The following is a 10,741-nucleotide window of genomic DNA, read 5'->3' as shown; positions in this document are numbered from 1 at the left end:
TTTACTTGTTTCGGCATGCAGGAAAGGGAAGAGCTCTATTATCCAAAATCTGCTCTGGAGCTTTCAGTGCTGCTTGGTGCACATTTTCTGTCCACGTGTAGACAGATCTGCCTTCAGTGGCAACTCATTGGGCTGTGGCTTGGATTTTGCATGGAATATGGAAGGTACTGCTTCATCATCTAAGTACAAGGATAGGACATGTCTCCGTAGCACAAAGTTTGTCCGCTTGTAGGGTAGGATACTTTTTCTAAGAATGAGTCCTGTCATGATGCCCACATGCTGTTGAGCTCTTTTCTTTTGTTAGCAGTGCTACCATCAGTCACAACAACATGGTGGGTCATTAGGTCATCTTGCTGAGTACCCAAGCAATTCAGATCATGGGGTGCTGAAATTTGCTTTCTTTCAATGTGCTTCAATCACTGGTATTGGCTTTAAATTTGGCCCAAATTAGGTTGGTTTGAAACTGTTTCAGTATTTTCCAACTCTATCACCCTTCCTTTTCCACTGATACTGATTAAACAGAATTCTTTAACTCTCCAGAACAGACTTTTTGTGCTCATCCCTCATTACTTGTCATTGTCTACTTGTCTCCATTTGTTGTGGAGAAAGTTGGTAGTTCTAAATTCAAGCAGCATTGAGAGGAATGAAATGCAGTGGTGCAAAGTGCTGTGGTAACTGCTGTACAGGACACTTGTTTACTTTTTTTCTTAAACCAAGAATGCCCAAGAAGCTGGCAGTGATAGCAAGCAAAATGCTTCTTTCTCGCTGATGGGGACAGAAAAGTCATACAGATAAGGCAAAAAGATAGAGAAGTCTACTTTACACTTAGCAATGAGGTATTTTTCCTGTCTGTTTCAAGGACTTTGGTTTTCATCCATCAGTCTTTATATATATACTAAATAGCATTTAACAAGTGGCTTTTAAAATAGGGTGAACTTTTGCAAGGGGAGTATTTATAGAAGTAGCTATTTAGTTTGTTAGTAATTTTCGGTATTCATTTTGCTATTGCTGAGTATACAGAACAGGATTATTCACCCGCATTACCCAGCTGCTTCTGTTTGATAACACAATAAAGATTGTGAGGTGTCTTTCCACAGAAATGACTGTGATGTCATGATTCATGTGATGTCACAGCTATGAAGAAGTGGAATCTGTGAGAAAGAGTTGTTTTGAGACAGAAAATCCCAAAATTAAATGTCTCGCATTATTGGTCAAATGGTAGATTAAGATGCAATTCAGTCAAGGAATATTGCAAGAAATTAATCTCTGTGACGTACTTGAAAAATGCTTCCTGATATTGGAGTTCACTAAAAACACCATAGTATCTCATTAGAAGAAGCTGTGGTACCTTTCCACTATTCTTTTCCTATAGATGAGACTTGGCAATGCTGGAAGTTTATAGAAGATGGTTATATATTACAGTGCCTAGCAAAGAATTTGTTGGGGAGGTGGGGTTGGGATTTTTTCATTTAGCTTGCTGGCAGTTGCCAGATGAACTGGATATGCAGTTGCATTTGGAAGTTCTCTGACCTCTTCAACAGCTGGGACTTTTAGAACTGTAAACCTGACACACACTTGCATAATATTTTTCTGGTGCTGCAGGTCCCTGGAACTGCAATGAAGCCATGCAAGGGAATATTCAGAAATGAAGGTTTTAATTCAGGTGTACAGACCATTATCACTAGATGCTTCAGTGGGTGTTTTGTGTAGGAGTCCTGTAACATTGTTTGAGTTGATCTAGCTCAAAATGCTGTTGGTTCTTCTTTTCAGAAGCCTATTGAGATAATGTACCATTTCTCTAGCTCAGTAATGGGGAAAATCTCTTGAGCTGGACCTGTGCATCACACAGCTGGCTCTGAACTCTTCTGGATGATAGCCAAACCTGCTTCTCATTCATTTGCAGCTGAAGGCTGGGACTTTCCACTGCTCTATGACGACATGCATCAGGTCAGCCTCCTTGGTCATTCATTGACCAGCCTCAGCTGGCATTTGGGATCCAGAACAGGGCAGAGGCTATGCCAAGACCTTGCTGGTGGGCATTTCAACAGCTGGCAAATCAGAGGCACACTTCCAGGACGCAGCCTTCATCAATGTAGCTGCTGCCTATTTCAACACCCAAAAATTTGATGTTTTGAGTAGGGGAAAAGCTGACACTTGAAAGTCTGATTCTTTGGAAGTCTGCCGTAATGCTCCAAACCTTCTGTTTGGTTCTCCCCAGCCTGCTAATATTATCCCAGTCCCATTTCTGTAGGTGACACACATGTGTGTATGATTAACTGGTAATGACCTAAATGGTCTCCACTGACAGTAATATCTACTTACGTCTTTCTGCTTTTGGTGGAGCAGCATGTGAGCTGCTATACAAGAGAGTGTCACTTCATACTAAGGGAAATATGCTGGGGAAAATTCATTTTGAATTTATGTCTGGAATATCCACAGATGTCTGCTCAAGTTTTCCATTTTGTAACCACTTGCAGTCAGGCTGAAAATGTAACTGCAGCTGGGATCAATGGGCAAACTCATAGATATTTTATCCCTTAGATCAAAGAGTATTATCCGGGAAAAAAAATACCAGGAAAATCTAACAGCAAAACTCAAATGCAGGAAGACAGCTGTTAAAGGTTTCCTGGTATTTTTTAACTGAGGATCTTCGTCAGCAAGGTCTCCATTAACAAAATGTCCTCTGGTCCTGTGGATCAACCAACTTGCTCCACCAGTGAGGTGACTCCCATTACATTGGCATAACTGTGAATGCTGATAACTGAGAGGAGGTTGATACCAGAAAAGTATGTCTGGAGGTGGCAGCACATGTTCAATCTGACCAAGAAATGATCACAAAAAGCAAGAAGAAATCATGGCCTTGAGAGAATCTGCCAAGAACCAGCTGGGATAAGCTGTGATGTGCTTCAGACTCTCAGGCTAACCCCACACTGACCACCTAGAGCTTGAGATGCCAGAAGGACTCTGCCTCTGGGATACTCTGTGGCTCTGAGTGCTGGACCGACAGCACAGAACACCAGGGGTAAGCTGCATGAGGCCAGCACTTCAGGAATTACAAGGCAGAGAGAAGCACTTCCAGTGTTGAGTTTTCCAGGAAAATGGAAACAGGTAAGTGAGGAGAGTACGAAGTCAGCTTTGGGTCAACTCTGCAGAGGAAAAAGAACACAGTAGGCAGCTTTATTTTTGACAATAGGTGATCCTGAAGATGTTTTTAATCATTTTCTATCCACTCCGACAGAGAGAATTATCTGTGAAACTGACACAAGTATTTGAAAAGTGTTGCACTGCCCTTGAAATGAGCAGTGTGTTTTTAAACTGACAGTGTAAAGAGAAGGTGAAGGCATAACATAGTTTGTGATTGAGCTAAGGTTTCCTGGTCCATCTTGCAATTTCAGGGATGGTAAAATAGCAGCCTGCGATCTGTAACAAAAAAACTCGCGCCAAGCCCTTAAACTCCAAGACAGTAAGAGTGGGAAACAAAGAAGTACTGCTGTAAAGATAACCAATCCTTGACAACAAAACAAAAATTTCTTGCACAAAGGACATCTGCCTAGCTCACATGGAAGCTTAGGGCAAATGTTAATACTCCCATAGTGTTGACTTATAGATTATCTGTAATATCTTAGCAGAAAAGAAAAAAGTAAGTCCCAAACCCAAAAGCCATAAAAACAGATCATGGAGCTGCCTGAAGTACAGAAGATGCACAAAGTATGACTAAGAGCCAGTGACAGAAAAGAAATATCCAGGAGCTGCAATGACTTTCTTGTCTTGCCAGAACATGCAGGCATCAGAAGTCATGGCAACAGAAAGAGCATTTGGATGCCTTCAATGGGATTCCTTTTTGCTTCACCCTTTCTTAACAGCTTCACACGTGTGAGGGAGGAGGAGAAGTTTCTGGTGAACCTGTTTTCTTTTGCCCTGGTGCCAGAAGCAAACCCTAGTATGATGAGATACAACAGGATGGAGACATACACATCGCTAGAGGGACTGAGTGACATCTCTTGCCCTGGCTGCATACCTGTTAAATCCCAATGCCATATGAGTTGCCTGGGTTGATGCTGCTCTTCAGTGGTGCCAGACATTTTTCTGGATGTGACTGTGATTTCCCAACACTGTCACTGTCCAAGCATGAATGTAAATGATGTCAACAGAGAATGGTGTCAAGCCCCATTTGCTCAGAGGTGTTCTTCTTAATAGTGTTGGAGGAGATGCTAAATGGGTTGACTTGAAATGAAGCGCTGTAAGAATGTCCTAGACAGCCCGCTGGGAACAAGGACACAGGCATTACACACAGTGTTACTGGCACAAAGAGGAATTTTCAAATGTACTGTCAGAAAAAGGATGAATTTTATTCCCACTGTGGGTTTATCAGAGATGGGTGTAAGAGTAAGTTATAAAATGTGAGAAATGTATTGATGTTAATAGTTGGAGGTAATAAGTATCAAGTGTGGAGTCCCTTTCAAGGGACAGCATTACTGGAGTAGCTGTGGATCAAAACTAGTGAGAAGCATTTGAGGACATCTTCCAAGAGATTAAGTGACATTTATCCTACTGCTCACTATTAGATAAAATGTTGAGAATCCCCTGGATTGTCAGTCCAGAAAAAGTTACCTTCAACTTCAGGTAAAAAAAAGGAACGGAAGGAAGGTGCATTGATCTGGGACTCACTGCTGGGGTAAGAACAGGAGAAATAAGCCTTTCAGAAGAAAAACCAAAAAATCCCCCAAGCCCCCCAACAAACCCAAGGAAAATTGTATAGCAATATCAAGAGCTGCTGAGATACATCAGTTTTACCAAACCCCAGAAACAAAGAAGGGTGATCAGGTTCATTGGAGCTCTTAACTGAATAGGGAGATTTACCTCAAATACTCTGCCTACAGCTCTCTGAACTGAGAATGCTTCAAGTCCATATTTTCTCCAGTCCAAAGGTTCAGGGGGGAAGAAGTAGTTTGCTGACTGAAAAATGCTGGAGAACAGGACTGTTAAAACTGGAGTTTATAATCTGTGAATGTGTGATTAGCATGCAAAGCTGAAGATATGTCATCTTATCCAAGACTGTCTTGAGCAGGTGACAGCCACACTGAGGACCAGAACTAAAGTGCTAGTTCTGTGTTCCCGTGTACATGTTGGACTACTGTCAGGAAGAAATTAAATAGAAACAATCCAGGGATTTTGTATCTCACCCCTCCCAGGCTGGTACCTCAGCACCAAGGCTGACCAAAGTATCTTCTGCCTGCACTTCTGTCTCACTGGGTTGTGGCTGTGTTCCTGGCTGTGAAATGGCTCAGTGCCAGGAGAAGCTGTACAGAGCTTTCCTGCCCAGGGTGTGCAATGACTTGGTGGTGGGACTCCTATCCATGAATGCTGCAGAGGATAGTTTCATAATCCTCAATTCTAGAAAACCTCTCCAGCCCAACTATCAGCATCTGTCCTCAAGGGAAGCCTAGGGTCAGAGGGACCTGCTAATCCTGGGGGAGCAGTTAGGGAACTGGAAATTATTAGCAGTCTGAACACAGATTCTCTGGAAGAAGACGTGAACCCTATCATATGTGCAGCATGACTGGTGGCCAAAGGAAGAGTGCAGAAATTGAAGTGTGAGCATTTTCATGTGTGGTGGGGATGGAATCGTTAGCTACTTCTGGAATTAACTGGATTACCTGGAAAAGAAACAATTTCTGGTACAAGGCAGAAATGGACCTGATGCTGTTTAGAAAAAGAACAAATCCTGTTTGTTGTTTTTCTTTCTAAGAAAAGTCTGTTGTTTAAGGACAGTGATTCTAAACATATGACAGAGAAAATAGCACTCAGAAAGCAGTTGTGTGCTCAAAATATCCTTGCTTAAAAATGTAGTGATTTCATGTTCTGCTTTGTTTTGGATCATTTGACAGAGGCATAAAGTTAAATTTTCTGGGTCCTTAGGTTACTTGTATGAACTTTTTTTTTTTGCATGTGCAGCTAAGCCCCAAATATCTTTTAAGAATGCACTCTTATTAATTTGGGCCAAGTTCATAAATGTAAGACAGATTTGGAATAGCATGCATGACTTCCTAGGATACCTAGGACACTGGATTAATCATGATGTGAAATGTGCCCATATTGAGGGACTTGGAGCTTTTTAATCTCACCCATGTTTGTTGTAACATTTTGACGTGCATGAATCCAAGAATACAAAAGGAAAGTGGGACATGAAATGAACCTCATCCAGCGACTTTATCAATGCGGTACATTTCCTCCCAGCAAGCCAGAGTGTGCCTAATCAGACAATGAAAGGCCAAGAGATTCACCAGGAGACTACAAATCCATTAATTTGGTATCACTTGTGGGAAAAAGCTGGAAGCAATTGCAGGATTTGTTAAGCAAAAGCCTTGGCGAAGGCAATTGATTAGGGAGGTTTCAGAGAAAGCTGTTCTTGCTGAGCTGCCAAGGTAGAAGGGGTTATTATGTCCAGGAAATTTTAAAGTGTCTTGTTGGCACCATGTGAAACAGAAGGGGTGCTGCCATGTAAGAAAAGCTGAAAAACTATATGAAGGGGTTTTTTTTTCAAGGGAGTACAAGTATCTGATATTTCACCAGGAATCCAGTCCATCATCTGATTTTGCTACATTAAATCTCCACAGAGCCCAGTGCATACAAGGGACTGACAAATGCAACTGTTGTAATAAATACTCATTACAAGTGTTAGAGTAAAGAATCTCTGTCAAGAGCAAAACCTTTCCAAAGATGAAACTGTTTTTAAATAAGGGAGAGTCTCAGTCAGCAAGCACATAACTCACTGTCCATTTTTTTTCTTCCTGGTCCCCTGTACCAGCTGAAAACTCAAAACTAGGAGAGACCCAATGCTTTCTACAGCACCCCAAATGAAAAGCTATCTTCAAACACTCCAGGATTTCAGAAGGAATGATGATACATCTCTGAATAATGTGGAATTGTGTCCAAATCTGCTAAAAATTGAATGGGGAGAAGGTATTACAGGAAGAATTTTCACACAGTCAGCAATGAGATGTAAGAAAAATCTGTTATAGATGGCCTCTATTTCACAGATAATGAGGTAAAGAGACCCCAGGTTAGGTGTCTGGAGAGAAAGAGCTGCTCTACAGCATCTTTCCACAGACAGCGTGGAGACACAGAGACTAACTGAAGGCTGGCTGCTGTGCTCTGCAACGCTGTCGAGCAGTCAGGGGAAGAGGGTCTGTGTGACAAGAATGAGACACACAGCAAGGTGCTTTGGAGTGCTTCTGTCCACTGCAAGCTCCATGTGTGCTCAAGCTCACACTGAGCTGTGCCTTGGTGATCTTTTCCCTATGTGAAGGGAGCAGGGTGGGGTCAGGTAAAGGTTGGCACCTGGCAAAGTGCTGCCCCAGGAGAAAGGGCCAGGCCTGAGCCAGAGGTCATTGACACCCCATGTGTATCACTGCAGATGAGACCTCTGGCCAGGGGGACAACTGGCTGGGTTCAGAGGTGAAAGGACACCATGCAGGAGACCCACACTGAGCACAGAGCCCCTGCCCTGTCAGTCTGCCTGCTGGGGGGAGGCAGGCATGCACACAGGAGAGCAGAGCGTGGCACAGCGTTCTCGCAGGACTGCCAGGTCTCATGCCAGGCTGCTCGGCTGAGCAGGCAGGGCAGGGAGCAGATGAGCAGCTCATGGGAGATCAGTGCTCTCCAGTGAAGCGTGGGGCAGCAGCCGCAGAACAGCAGGAGCAGCCACTTAGAAAAGCTGTTGCAAGGAATCCAGACATGTTGGGCTTTTTTTCTCTACAGTGACCTGGCCAAGACTCAAAGACCTGAAGAGACAGTGTCAGCTCTAAGTTGCCATCCTGTTGGTTGTAAAAAAAACACTTAGGAAAATGAACTGCCCTTTTCTGTTGTGTGATTCCCCACCCATTCCAAATGGAAAGGGAAATGAAGTAAGGACTTACTATTTTTCATTCTGTTTCAAGGAGTGCCTACATAAAAAGACAGGTTCCAAGAGAAAAAACCAAAAGATTTCTGACATGCTTGTTGTTTGTAATAAGAATACAAAAATGGTCGATGTGGTTGGTTGCTTCTTCAGGATTCTTTTCATTTTCCTTTATACAAACAGAACAAAGGGACAATGACTGGGCTACTGAGAAAAACAAGTTTTGCTTCTCCCCATGGAGGAGAAGAAAGAAACTGAGCAAAGTTTGTGCTCCTCTTGATGAAATACGACAATGTGTCTAATATTTTGATCTGTGAGGCTTGTGGTTTTGACAACAGAGAGGTCAGTTATTACAAAAACTCCTAAAATAAGCAAAATAATTAACATCTTTCCTCAGGGGCACATATGAAACCCTCACATATTTCTCAGTGGGAATAAAACTTGGACATTTCTGTTCAGGCTGCTGGTGGTGGACTTCTGGCAAGCTCCATAGACTGGTGATGCTGCATGTGGGAGGTGAAAGAGAGGAGAGGAGGTGCCTTCATACTGAATGTGGTCTGTGTAGGGTGTGAGGGGCACGTGAAGTTCCCTGGTGGCTGCTAGCTGCCAGCCTGGATGCAGGGCATGTAATCTCAAGGAAGGTAGCTTGTGGAAGAATTGTGATGGCCTGTCCCTCCTTAGCCTACCTGAAAGGGAGGATTGGTCAAGACTAGGCACTCACAGCCTGGAGAAATGTCTCTGGGGCTGCCTCTCCCTGTTCCTGAGGAGTGTGTCCTGCCCTTTTTCCCTCACAGGCATGGTTAATTATCTTTCAGCCAGTTTAATGAGCTGAATCAGTGCACCAAGGGCAGACTGAGAGCAAGAGCTGGTTTGAGAGAAGCAGCCAGCCAGACATACAAATGCATGCAGGGGAGAGAGGAGAGGAGAGGAGTAGGGAGAGGGACTGCCCTTTAGCCATGCCAGTGAGCAGGTGGAGCCATCCCACCTTGGTAAACCTCACCCAAAGCAGTGGGTAGCCAGTGCTTTGGCCCAGCTGGCTGCTGGGGCTGCCCCAGGCTGGGCTGGGGGACTCCCACCATTCACACTTCTCTTGTTGAAAATTGCCTTCCCTGGACCTGTGTGCCAGGTCAGGTTTTCAGAGAAACAAACCCTGAAATCCCATGTTCCAGGAAACTAGACCAGTTTAGTCTACAGGCACAGGCTGGCCCATGCCCACCGTGACCAAAAACACCTAAAATGTTTTCTGTGCATTGGCATCTGTCCTTGGGTGCTGCTTTCTTCTCTGAGGAAACTGCTCACTTTTCTTCAGGAAACAGAAGCATCCCAAGGACATTCTAATTTCTGGTAACAGAGGTTTTGCATGGACTAAAAAAAGGCATAGCCGTCATGGCTTACTTACAGGCTTGGGAGGAGGGTTTGGCAGGGATAAAATCTCTGCAAAAAGTCTTTTGGAAGCGACCCTTCCTCTCTGTGCTGCTGACAGTCTTGGCACTGTCCAGATCACGACTCTTGGCTGTATCCCAAGTTTCTCCTGGATGCACTTATTGAATCTCCTCCCCTTATTTTCCCCAGTGTGTTTGGAAGACAAAGCCACACAATGGGGTTTAGTGAAAGAGTTTCATTTTCTACCCCGAGTGCTAGTTCCCGGGAGGGGGTGGAAAAAAACAACTCCACCCTTTAATTATGATTAGTTGCTGCCTTTCAGTTTTGATGACCTAGTCTTGATGCCACACTTTCTAGAGCTCAGTGGTGGGCCGTAATCAGTTCTGGCCAGGCCTCTTGGCAAATGCATCAGCACAGTGTCTTCTTGGAAGATTTTTTCCTTTTTGCAATTTATCAGGAGCTGTGGACATACTTCCAAGCCTTCTGTTGGTCGAGTGGTGCATATGTGTAGTATGAAGTATGTTTGTGTGATTATAGTAAGTTAGTATATACCTAAAAAACAAAGGTGTAATAAGATTAGTAAATTTTAAGGTGAAGTATCCAGTCTCAGTTTTGAGGAGAACATATTCCCTGAGAATCTGTAAGGATCTGGCATGCTCAATAAAGCGCCTTCAAAGTACATAAATGAAATGGTATCTGTATCTTGGACAAGAGAATCTATTTTTAGACATGATGTTTTGACATTCTTTCTGCACATTGATGCTTCGTGGTTCCTGAAGAGAAACTCGTCAATCTGTGGTGACAATTATATGGGAAACCTCACAGGAAGCAGATTGTAAGAAAAGGGTATATGGATTAGTGATTTGAGATGCAGAAAAGCATAGGGGAAGCAGCTAAGCTGGATCCTTGAAGAGTGTGATTTATTTAAATATCAGTTGACAGGATCACAGAGGACAAATCCAGGATGATATTGCTCTTAATGAAAGTTGCCTGAACATATCCCATCAGCGTGTTTGACACTGGGCAAGGGAAAGCTGTGAATGGGAAACTTGCTCTGCAGCCGGTTCAGTGCAGATCCTTTGTGAAGACAACAGCTGCTCAGCTGGATGGGTGGGTAGATGGAGGGAGAGATTCAACCAGTTCCCAAAGCTCCAGGTGTGCCTGCTGAAACTCTCTCTAGAGGGAGAATATCTCGGTGTTGGGGCAACCTTGAATACGGTTTTGGAGTCCTACATCCACATATAGCCAAACAATACTGCTCGATAAAGGTGACTTGTCAAAGCACGTTGCATTTTCACCTTTGTAAGACCATTATTTCCAGCTGAACCTGTCTAAAATAAGAAATAAAAATCAGTAAATCCCAGATCCATGTAATCTATTCTTAAAACGTAATGGAACCTCATCAGTAATGTCTGGTAATTTGCTATCAGCTTGGTCAAGGACAGCCAAATTACTTAA

The 10,741-nt window shown here is 43.4% G+C and overlaps 1 long non-coding RNA gene across 1 annotated transcript in view; it reads right to left on the bottom strand.

The window, feature by feature from the left end:
• Positions 1–600: 600 nt before the first annotated feature.
• The window catches only part of LOC121659231, an 88,536-nt gene continuing 78,395 nt past the window's right edge, over positions 601–10,741 (bottom strand). Inside the window, exon 4 of the long non-coding RNA XR_006014222.1 lies at positions 601–10,614. This is a non-coding gene — a long non-coding RNA (uncharacterized LOC121659231). The remainder of the gene's footprint in view (positions 10,615–10,741) is intronic.

Source organism: Corvus kubaryi, unplaced genomic scaffold (assembly GCF_017639235.1).
Source record: "Corvus kubaryi isolate FWS band 111438036 unplaced genomic scaffold, C.kubaryi_AGA036_p1.0 split3-73, whole genome shotgun sequence".
In the NCBI taxonomy this organism is placed as follows: domain Eukaryota; kingdom Metazoa; phylum Chordata; class Aves; order Passeriformes; family Corvidae; genus Corvus; species Corvus kubaryi.
Note: the sequence above shows the minus strand (reverse complement) of the source record. Positions and strands in the feature narration are given on the sequence as shown.